Here is a 12,263-nt window from a genome sequence, read left to right as displayed (position 1 = left end):
CGTCTTGTCTTATAGCATGGCTTTTCCTGCCAGCTTATATCTGTTTTATTTATTTGTATTTATTTTCAATTTCAGTACCCCAAAGAGAAAATCCGATTGAACCAGCCTGTTGCATTTTGTACCAAGTCATTTTTTCTCGGTAGCTGTGGGTCACTGGGGAGTTCATGGATTGACCCCCATGGCTCATGTGCCACAGATGCCAGCTGTGGGCCCTGTGAGAGGGGAGACGAGGCTCAGTCCCATGTGGTTACCACAAGGTGTGCTCCAGAAGGGCTGAGGGCAGGGCAGACACCTGCCCCCAAAATGTGAGTGCACTGAAGATGAGAGGCACATTTTGAGGGGTTCTCTCACTAATATGTTGCCCCAGCCTCTCTTCCAGGCATAGGGTTGGGGATCAAGGCTCCAAGTCCTAGGGGTGGTGGCTCCAGGAGGCTCTGGAATGTTTTCTGCCCATCCTGCAGGTCAGTAGTCATAGCAGATGCTTGTGCCAGATTTGCAACGATCCCTCCTTACTGGAGCAGGGCACGGCGGGTCAATTTAAATAAATTGTCATGAAAATGACATAACAAAAGAGAAGAGAGGTCAAGGGTTTTCTCTCACAGGGCTCCCTCTGTTGCTCCACCTCTAAGGTGCGAGTGCTGTAGGTGACGGTTGGGCCAAAGTGGCTGCTCCTCATGCTTGACGAGGCAAGAACTTTGTAGCAGGCAGCGTACTTGGCAGCAAGGCCCTAACCCCAATTCTGAGCGATTTAATTCTGGCTGTTTGAAAAGATATGATCAAACACTAGCAGGAAGCACTGAGACTTTCTGGGAAGCTTCAGAAGCTGTGTCTCCAGTTGTAATCGAATTGGTCAGAGAAGACTCTTCTCTCACTGCAAGCGGGCATCAGGGCATGGCTTGCTCCAGGGCACCACAGTCCTCAACTCTGATGCTAAAACTGCAGCGTAGACATAGCTGTTGCCACTCTTCGTTAAAACGGCCTTGCCAAGGCCCAGGCTTTTTCCAATTTAAAATTTAGGGTGGTATTGTCAGATGGTGGGTCCTAGATTACATGCCCAGGCTGTAGTTGCAAGCAAGACTAGCAATTCAACCCTCTGGCACTTTCAGCAATGGAGTCTGCTTCTTAAGATGGAGGATTCCTCAACTTTGGAAATGGGGTTCAGATACTGGACAGTAAAGTATATGAGAAGGGTTATCTCCTGAACCCTGTTTGTTCTTGAAGCTGGGGAGCAATATGAGGAAAGCAATGTTTCAGGGAAGGTGATTTGGCCAGAGTTTGCAGGATAAATTTTTTAAGAGAGACTCAAACGAGAGGGGCTGCCTAAGGATGGTAGGAATGTTTTTCTGAGCTTACCAACTTACAGTAGGAGATCTGATTACCTTATCGTTATGTCTCACTAAAAGAAGAAAACTGTAGGTCTGACACAGATAAAATTTCTAAGTAGTTTCCTTTTTTTTTTCTTTTTTGGAGTAAGCAGAGATAGACCAACAAGCACATGGACAGATTCACACCCAGACAGATGCATCTAAAGTGCAGGAGGTGGTTTTGTTCAGTAGTGAAAGAGAACTTTGGCTCTGGAGCTTGAGTTTGAAACCTATTGTACTATATTACATGCTAATTACGAAAACTTAGGTAGGTGAATTAACCTCTAAGCCTCAAATTTGTTACCTATAAAATGGGAGTCATAACACCTATTGCATAGCATTACAGTGGGCATTAAATGCATAAAAAACTCTTAGTAGAGTGGCTGGTCCAAAGCAGATTGCCAGTATATGCCAGGTATTAATAGCAATGTTCTATATGAGATCGTAAGGCTGGACTATTTGGTGGCCAACGAAGTGAGGGAGGGAGAGTGAACGTGAGAGCAGTGGGAAAGACAGAACAGCAAGGACTCTGTGACAGATGGGGCAAAGGAGACAGGGGAGAATGAAGGGTCAAAGAAAGCTCCATGATTTATTGATAAACCACCTTTTTCATTTGGTTCTTGGCATTAGGTTACTTTTATTTGAGCTGGGCATTTTTTAGATAAAAGGAAGAGAATAACTGAGATTTTTGATCTGATGCAATGAAATTTCTGAGAAGTAAAAGAATGACTGGGTGTATCCACATAGGGAAGCTGGAGAAAAGAGCAGCTCGTCCTCCTCCTCCTCTTCCCCATCTTCCTCCTTCTCCTTCTTTTTCTTCCTGCCATCTTCCTCCCTGTTCTCTTCTTTATAAAAAGACATAGTTGAAAACACAAAGGAAAATTTTACACTGGACTTTACTAGTTAGATAGCCTGATCCTAAATCAGATCTCACTGCTTTAAACCCATTTTAGAAGGAGATAGGATATAAATTGCCAATAAATAAATAATTGAGTCAATTCATCCTGCCTTAGGGATTGCTTCCTTCACCAGCAAAAGGAGATCAATAAGAACTGGCCCTAACTTTAAAATTTTACCTGAGTGGCCAGTCCCTGGATTGAAAGTCTCTACTGTGTCATTCTCAAGGAGCTTCAGAATCCTACACATTTTAGCATAGTATTGCCAGGAGAGGCAATAGTTGCTAAACTCACATACTAACAGCAGTAGATATGATTTTCCATTAGCATTTGGTCACACCTAGCAGAAGAGTAGCCAGAGAATAAAAGATAGAATTTATAGATAATCTTAAGAAGCCTCAAATTATTTAATGCCTTGCTACTCACAGTGTAGTACAGGAACCAGAAGTATTGGCAAGCCCTGGGAACTTGATAGAAATGCAGAGGCTCAGGCCCCACTACATCAGACCTATTAAATCAGAATCTGCATTTCAGCAAGATCCCCCAGCAATCTGGGGTATCATTATATTTGAGAAGCATTGGCTAAAGGCAGGTGACGAAGAGCGAGATGAGTTTTATGGAAGCAGGGAGATAAGACCCTGAGAAGGTAGAAGAATAACAAATAATAATTTTCCCTAGAGCTGGTTTGGGAATGGTGTTTAGAATACTCATGACAAACTCCCTTGCAGAGTAAAGGCAGTAATAATCTTCACAAAGTTCTCTGAAGCCCGTAAGCATCATGCCAGCTCAGCTCCAGGTGCAGAGCCGCCTGTGGATGACAGGCTTACTAGGCGGAGCGTTGCGGAGCATTCGCCCTCTTCTTTAGATTGGAAACAGATTGCACTGCTGTAGGCACTGTCATTCAGAAGGTGGTAACTGCCTGTTTCATCCCCAAAGTCATCCAGGGTCAAATTGGACTCTAACAACCTCAGTCACTCTGGCTGGGATTTCAGGTCCTGATGTGGAGTAACCATCTAACCAAGACCCTTTCTCCATTAAAAAAAAAAAAAAAATCTCCATGTCAGTGATTCTCAAAGCATGATCCCCAGACCAGTGGCCTAGAGATCACCTGGGAACTTGTCAGAATTATAAAAATCTCAGGTCCTACCCCAGACCTATTGAATCAGAAATTCTGAGGCCAAGCCCAGCAATCTGTATTTAAGCAAGCCTTCCAGGAGGTTCTGGTACCAGCTAAAATTTCAGAATCAGCATGTCTTATATTCATTTAAAAAAACGTAAATGGAAATGAAACAAATAGTTTTTGGCTTACCTTTCTAGGTGACAGTAATGTAGAGTTTTCTTCTTTGACAGCCATTGTATTTCTGTCCTCTCACTAATAAGGAAAAAACAGTCAATTCTCTATATTTTACATTTATTTATTTATTTATTTACCAGAGATGGGGTCATCCAGGCTGGGGTGCAATGGCACCTCAGCTCACTGCGACCTCTGCCTCCTGGGCTTAAGCGATTCTCTCACCTCAACCTTCCAAGTAGCTGGGACTACAGGTGCACACCACCATGCCCGTCTGATTTTTGTATTTATTTGTAAAGATGGGGTTTCGCCATGTTGCCCAGGCTGGTCTTGAACTCCTGGACTCAAATGATCCACCCGCCTTGACCTCTCAAAGTGCTGGGATTACAGGCATGAGTCACTGCACCTGGCCATTTCTCTATATTTTAGAGCAATTTTGCAAGTAGCGTTCTCTTTTCCTATGGCACATACAACTGCCTTTGTGAAGAACACAGAGCAGGCGCTCAATCCCTAGTCTCCATCATGGTGGTCAAGGAAACTGTCCCCATCCACTCAGCTGTTGGATCCAAAAGAGTCAGGGCGGTGGGGGTTTTGCATTTTTCAGGTTATATCCAATGCAGAAATTCTGTAAGATCACACCAAAAAGGCCCATTTCCCCATCAAGGGAACTATTTTCTGTCATGCCCTCTAAAGTACTGGAGTACTATTGGAGGCCTGTTGGAGTGACTGGAGATGTGGGAGATCTTGGCCTACTTTGTGCTTATTTGTGAAGTTCCTTTTTATTATGGCTCAGTGGAGCTAGAGTGTCTCCAGCCCCTTCCAAAGAAGAGACTGAGTACCTGAGCCTGCCTTCTGGTTTGCCTTTGCTTCACATTTGAGAGGCTCCACAAGGCCCTTGGGGTTGGGGTTGGAGCCTGGGCTCTACTTTAAGAGGCAGTACTGTCGATCCTTTGAAGACATTAGTGTTCCTTTGCTGCTGCCATTATAGTCACCTTAATGTCCTGCCTTATCACCAGTCCCCTCCAAACCTTGCTGTCAAGAGTCTACTGTCATAAGTGCATATTTGACCTGGTGTGGAAAGCAGGAAGGAGTCAAGTGGGTAGGAAGCAGGGCAGGTTGGTAAGCAGCCCTCCCCATGCTGTGGGGCCGTGTGGCTTTTCGTTCTAGCACGTGCCTGAAAGGCAGTCTCGGAGCAGCTGCCTCGTGTTGGAGGAAAAACACTGAAGTGGGATGAGAAGATGTGAGTTCCGGTCCCAGATCTGATTTGTTTGGCACATAAGTTTGGGTGAGTCACTGAAGCTCTTGAATCTCATTTTCCTCCTCGACTAAATGGAAATACTAATCCCTGCCCTCCCTGTTTCACAGAGGTGTTGCAGGCCTTCCGTGAGGTCTGCTGCTGAAAGTAACCAGCGTCTGGGAAGGGCTGGAAGTGGTGAGGGGCATCATGCTTCCTCCATTTGTGTGGTCCCCACCCTCTACCCCTAGGAGATAACTCTGCACCCCCTCTTGGGTGGGAACACAGAAAATGTTTCTTGTTTCAGGGGGACCTCACAAGATTCTTGCAACAGGGCAGTGATTCTTTAGCAATGTCTTTGTATGCCTGGACTCAGAGCCACCCAGAGGAGCCACAGGAGGGTCCCTCACCCTCTGCGCCCACGAGACTCTGCTACCAGTGCCCCCTTCCACCCAAAGCACTAAGTCAATGAAGACAGTCTCTGTTCTCAGGCACATATCTGCCCTCCATGAGGCTGAATAGAGCCCATTCTCCCTCTTCCATACCTTTCATCTCAAAGGATTCCTGAGCACACAATCCACTTTATAGCCTGGTCCTCTGCCATTAGATAATAAAGGGTCTTTCACTGATCTGCGCTGTTGAAATGCCACCACCTCCACTTTGCAGCTGCCAGACAGCTGCTCTGGGCTGTACAGAAAGCATCTCTCAATCCTAGGTCATTTAGAATGTCATAGCCTGAGGAGAATTCAGAAGGACATCGAGGTCTACAAGTTATAGAAAAAGTGTGGACTTTTGCAAAATGCACACACAAACCAAAACCAACTTTCCAACCAATCCTCAGAAAACCAGACTGAATCCATTAAAATGATGTTGGTTTGTTTCGCAATGAAGAACCAGCTTTGACCCCGTCCATTTTTTGTCCTACTCAAAGTGGTCTCTTTACCATAAACAAATAGGCCTCTTAAAGTGACAGTTGTATAAATAAAACTTGAGAGTGGTAGGATAAACTTTACGTGGTCCTGTTGCCAAATAACTATGGATATTAGTATGTTTTGCCTAATTCAGATCAACGAAGGCCTCGCTATGTGCGAGCTGGCTAGCAGCTGGGAGGCAAACATGAGTTGTAGTTTCTGACCTCAGTGTCTGGTGGAACTACTGGGTGTGGAGACGCTGTACAAACACATTCGTATGTTCACATTTGCTATGTAAAAGAAAAGGGCTTGGGGTAGTGTCAGACCCCTGACTCTTCTTCTTCATAACAGACAGGGCTCTCTACAGAGCACCCTTCTAGAGCAGCTTTAGCAACCAAGGGACAGACACCTCAGTCTGTTTTAAGTTTTCTCCTTCCTATTGAAAGGAAGTCCAGAACAAATTCAGGGAGGTTTTCAATAATTACTCATCAACAATCTTATAGTCACAATACTAAAAATGACTGCTGACATTTTGGTTTATTTTCTAGTACTAGCTACATCTGCACATAACTTTTATTAAGTTTTATTTGAAAGGATGATTCAAATTTTTGTCGGTGTGGTTTAGATTTTATTTTTTTAACTGCTCAAATACATGACCCATAACAGAGGAAATTTGAAGAGTGACTGTTTCACTGATCTACCTAGGTGGGTCTAATATAATTCTTAGAATTCCTCACCACTTCACCTTTTTCACGTTTGCTGTTTTTTTGTGGGTTTTAGCCCTTTTTAAGTCAATATGACTGTTTTACAGAATCCCTTAGGATCATAATGGGGAAAAGAGGAGAAAAATTGTGGTGGCTTAAAATGTATTCACATTTGTAGTTTCAGATAACTATATAAAAGTCAATCATCAATAATCTGTTAAACACCAATTTGTGCCGGAGTCGCTCTGGAAACTTGCCAGAAACATGGAGGTGAGTATATGAGCCACAAAAGCAAAAATCCTCAGTGAGCTCTGGTGAGTGAGATGAGATAATCGTGGGAACAATTTGAAAATACTCCAATATGATATGTCATTAAGTACTCAATTTTCTGCTATGGACGTTGGGGAGAAGGGGATTCAGATAGAAAGAGAAAAATATGGGCCAGGCATAGTGGCTCATGCCTGTAATCCCAGCACTTTGGGAGGCTGAGGTGGGAGGATTGCTTGAGCTCAGGAGTTTGAGACAAGCCTGGGCAACATGGTGAAACCTCGTATCTGCAAAACAAAACAAAACAAAACAAAAAAACAATAAATTAGCCAGGCATGGTGGTGTATCCCTGTAGTCCTAACTACTTAGGTGGCTGAGGTGGGAAGATTGCTTGAGCCTGGGAGGTGGCGACTGCAGTGAGCCGAGATTGTGTCACTGCACACCAGCCTGGGCAACAGAGCTAGACCCTGTCTCAGGAAAAAAGAAAAGAAAGAAAGAAAGGAAGGAAGGAAGAAAGAGAGAGAGAAAGAAAAAAAGAAAGAGAGAAAGAAAAAAAGAAAGAAAGAGAAAGAAAGGAAGGAAGGAAGAGAGAGAGAGAGAAAAAAAAGAAAGAAAGAGAAAGGAAGGAAGGAAGGAAGGAAGGAAGGAAGGAAGGAAGGAAGGAAAAATATGGACTAATTGCCATTCACAAAAGTCTTTGTGGAAGAAGAGGGGAAACCTAAGCCTTGTTATTTGGTGGTTGGGGTGCAGCCAGGGGAAATGCATTCGTTCAGACAGTGGATGGCAAAGCAGAGTGAGAGTCCATTGCTCTTATATGTTGATGAAATAGGGTGAGAAATCTCTTGGACCAATGGTCTTTAGACATTCAGTTGACCATCAGGACGGTCCATCAGAGGCTGAATTTTCATTCAGTAGACTGGTGAACCTCGGCTTCTTCAGCTCTAACTTTTCCTCAGTTGCTGTCCCCTGCACCACCACCCCCAGGTCAATCTTCCTGGGCAGACAGCTCCTCCACAGACAGATGGTTAAACTGCAGGTAACACCTGCAGTGGTGTGGAATTGCACATGGGATATTTCTAAATCATCTAACACAGGTATTCTCACACTTTTATGTATAGCACAGTCACCTGGAGAACTTGTGACATCACATTGCCGGGGCCCACCTACAGAGTTTCCAATTCAATAGGTCTGGGGCCCAGGGCAAGGCCAGGTAAATCATCAGCAGGACCAGTCCTGGATGCTGCTGCTGATGTTGGTCTAGGGACCACACTTTGAGAACCACAGATCTAGGCCATTACGTCAGTTTACAAAAGAGTAACTGAGGCCCAGAGAGATCTCAGAGTTTAAAGACTGCATTAGAAGGCAATTGCCCACCACCCCTTCACCGCTTACCTTGTGCAAAGCCTAGCTTAATCCTCAATTCCTGCAGGGCAAGTCTGACTTTGGTTAGATTTTAATTGTCTGAGAGCTGAACTTCTCTCATCTCAACGAAAGTTCTTGCATATTTAGAAACAGGTCTGCCCAAAGGTAGGAGGATAGACCAACTATCTTTGAGGCTTTTAAGGCTATGACAACATTACATTAGTAAAATAATTTCTTTTACAAATTAAATGTGAATGTGTTAGGTCCATAATCTTACAACCTGTAGGTGGCAGTGCCTTCCTTCTCTATACACAGCCATATGCCTGGTTTCATTTCCTGAGTAGCTGAGAAGGCTGCAATGCATACAGTGTTAGATGCTGGGCCATCTACTCCTTGCCCAAGAAAGCCCCTCCAGGGATAGCTGAATCAGATAACTGGAGTTTGCATTCTGAGAACTATTGTTCCGAATTAACATGTGAGGTTTTAAATTTTTTTCTTATTTTCTTGTTTAACTAATTACATTTTTATCCTCTGCATGGGGTTTTAGACTTAACATCTCTGGAAAGCCAGAGAAGTATTGAAATGCTGAAATGCTATGAATTTACTATAAGAGAACATTCTTCACTGAAGAGATCTCTAGCTGCCAAAACACCCTTTCATGGGTGAAATACCGGGGCAAGGAGGAAGGAAAAGAGAACTCTAGGAACCACATTGCAAAAATGCCAAAGGGTGGGACAAACAAGTAAGTGATTGTTCATCAGCTACTGTCAATTATTAAACATGAATTCCTCATTTCCATATGACCCACGACTTGCAGATGACCTGCTGGTACATGAGTTCCATTTCGTCAGTAGTAATTGACATAAAGATACAAAATTAACTCCACTTTTAATCCTAAAATGGAATCATATTGTACGAGTATGAGACATGCACTTGCAAACATCCAGCACTGTCTCCCCTATTCCAAAAGACCCCAGGGCCAGTTCCTTTCCCTAACTTCACTTTTCCTTTAATGCCACCGCCCCGCCCCGCCCCGCCCCTTTTCAGCTGCTGCCTTGGCAGAGAACACTCTGATCTAATGACTTTTGACCTCCTTTCTGTCTCCACAGAGGCAACCATGATTTCCTGATGTTGTATTCTCTCTTTTAAGCCATGCAAAGATCAATTAATTGCATCTCAGTTAATCTTCCTTCATTGTTCTAACATTCAAATTTAATTGGTTGTCTCTGAGTTTCCAATAGAATTGAGTTTAAACTCTCCTTGGGCATTAAAGTCTGCAGGATGCGTTTTCCTCTTATTTATTCAGCCTCATCTGCCATGTCTTACCCTCCTTCCCTGCATTTACTCTGAACCTCACATCATTTCCAAAATGATTGTATGCTTATGCCTTTGTACATTTTGTTCCTTCTGAAAACTTTCTATTCATTTTTGAGAATTAAATGTCATTTTAGGGGAGCATTTCCAGATTTCCACAAACAGCACCTTCCTCATCCTTTAAGACAGCTTTCAGCACATTATAGTGTAATTTTCAGGTGTGCTTGTCTGTTCTGACTCCCAGCCCCCGCCTCACTTTGTTTCACCACCTACTGCAATAGGTCGGTGTTATGATGGTAGCAACTGTTCGATTCTTCTTTATATCCGTAAGACCCAGCATAGAACTGGACAGATGGTGCATGCTAAACATGGATTTTAAATCAATTAATGCTATGCAAGGTACTTTCTTTTGCTTACTTAGGAAAGCCCCTCTTTTCTCAATTTCACCCTTCCCCTTCCCTCTATTATTTCATTTTGTGAGCCCAACACATGGCTTGAGTTCTACAAGTGATGGGTTTGTACCAAGGAAAAGAAAGACAGAAACGTTGAAGCAAAACTGTGAATAGTGATGATGATTCTTCTTCTACTACTGCTTCTAAAATGTCATTCTCATCAGCTTCTAGAAATCCTTGAAATTTACCTCAACTTCCCTTTAAGGTATTCACAAATTTTCATCTACATTTTTGTCTCTCCTAGACGAATTTACCTTTCCTCAAGCATCAGAATACAAGAAAATTAAAAATAATTTATTATCTTACTTTTCTTATTTCTTTCTTACTGTTGTGTGCCATATTTTATTACCAGTATTGCAACAAAGCAGAGTAAAAAATGTTGTGTTCCATGTATTTTCACTGCAATCATATGCTATTTCTGATACTTTGTGGGTTAGATGGGGTATTGGGGTCAAGCCTGTGGTCAGCATCAGCATTACAAACACTGTTTTTAGAGGAAAATGAGTTTCAAATATCATCAATTGACCTAAAAATGAACTTTTTGAACATGTCTGATTTTTTAATGTGAGAAATTTGTTTCTGCATATATTTGGTGTCAATTAGTAAGAGTGGTCAACTCTTTCATTATGTCATATGTACAGGGCAGACAATGGGACTGAAGACATGTATATGTTGGAATGTGCTGGAAAATCTCTTATGATCCCCGGGAACATATATCCTTGATAATCCCCAGTAACATGTCTTTGTGTTTCCTGTGATACGAGGGGTGAAGCGAGGGAAAACCGGGGTTGACAGGATGTGGTCTTTTAGAGAAGGGCTGTCCAGCTCCATGCCAAATGTGTTGGAAAGGTTTCATAATGTGGGTAAGGCTTGATCATCCAACTTAGGGAATTACTAACAATGACTGACAGAGCCTGATAAGCCCTCTCACTGTGGTCAGTGCATTTGCAGGTGTGAAAAGAACTGATGTAATAGCATTGAAAAAAATCTTTAAAGGAAAAGCCCATTGCTGCCTTATTTTGCATGCAAGCAGAGATGTTGATGATATGCCTGATTGCTTGGGAACTAAGGAGATTAATTTTCCCTAAAAATTCCAGGTACAGACTATAAGGAAGCAGTGAACAGCATGAGGCAGCCCACAGAACTTGGTAGATAGGCATTCAGACTAGACAGAGACGGAGAGCAGATCCCAACAGTAACTCAGGGAGAGACCCAAGACCCGTGGACATGACTCCACCTAGTTAGATCCATTTGAGGTGGGAATTAAATTAAACAGCACAAACCCCTTGAGAATGCAGGTGGACAGGTTTTATCCACAGCTGCTGCAGCCAGGTGCTATGCTTGATAGTATGACCCAAGAAATCAGCATAAAGAACTTCAGAATGTGCAGGAAGAGTTTTCCAGATAGCACTCATATTAGAAATTTTTTTTTATCTAAAAGCTAAGATAATTTATATCAGCTTCCCAACATAGCAATGCAGAAGAGAAGGCATTTTATGGCAATTATTTTACAGAGATATTTTTATGTTGGAATAAAACAAACTTGGAGAATTTCAGCTTTCCATGATTTGTAAAGTAACAAATAGTTACCAAAATACCTAGAGCAAGAGAAACACTTAAAAAAATGGAATTGGGTCAAATGACCATCAATCAGTGAGAGGATAAAGAAAATGTAGTATATACATATATGCCATAGAATACTACTCAGCCATAAAAAGGAACAGAATAATGGCATTCACAGCAACCTGGATGGAACTGGAGACTATTATTCTAAGTGAAGTAACTAAGGAATGAAAAAATCAAGCATCGTATGTTCTCATTCATATGTGGGAGAACATGTATGAGAACTCATATAAAGACGCAAAGGCATAAGAATGATACATTGGACTTTGGGGACTCAGGGGAAAAGATGGGGGATGGCGAGGGATAAAAGATACACATTAGATACAATGTATAGTGCTCGGGTGATGGGTGTACCAAAATCTCAGAAATCACCACTGAAGAACTTTTTCATATAACCAAACACTACCTGTTCCCCAAAAACCTATTGAAATAAAAAAAAAAAAACAAATAAAACACACACACACACACACACACAAACCCCACATTCTTTGTAGGCTGATATCTAAGCATTGGTAACTATATTGGTAACAAATATTTGTGATTTGTATATATAATCAGTATATATATAATTATATGTATGATATATATACACATCATTATATATAAATATGTAATATTAATAAAAGCATATCCATATTTATATATTTTAATATAACGCATATAAATAGAATATATATATAATTTATATGAACAGTTTAAAGAACAATACTGAAATAAACAGCAGTGTAGCCACCAACAAGCTTAAGAAATACGCCTGATGCCCCTGTGTGCTTGTACTGCTCTAATCTCTCTCCCTGTTCCGTAGAGCTAACCACTGTCTTGAATTTTGTGTTTATTATTATTCT

The sequence above is a fragment of the Pan troglodytes genome, chromosome 16, assembly GCF_028858775.2.
Source record: "Pan troglodytes isolate AG18354 chromosome 16, NHGRI_mPanTro3-v2.0_pri, whole genome shotgun sequence".
In the NCBI taxonomy this organism is placed as follows: domain Eukaryota; kingdom Metazoa; phylum Chordata; class Mammalia; order Primates; family Hominidae; genus Pan; species Pan troglodytes.
The sequence above is the reverse complement of the archived record's forward strand: the minus strand, read 5'-3'. Positions refer to the sequence as shown.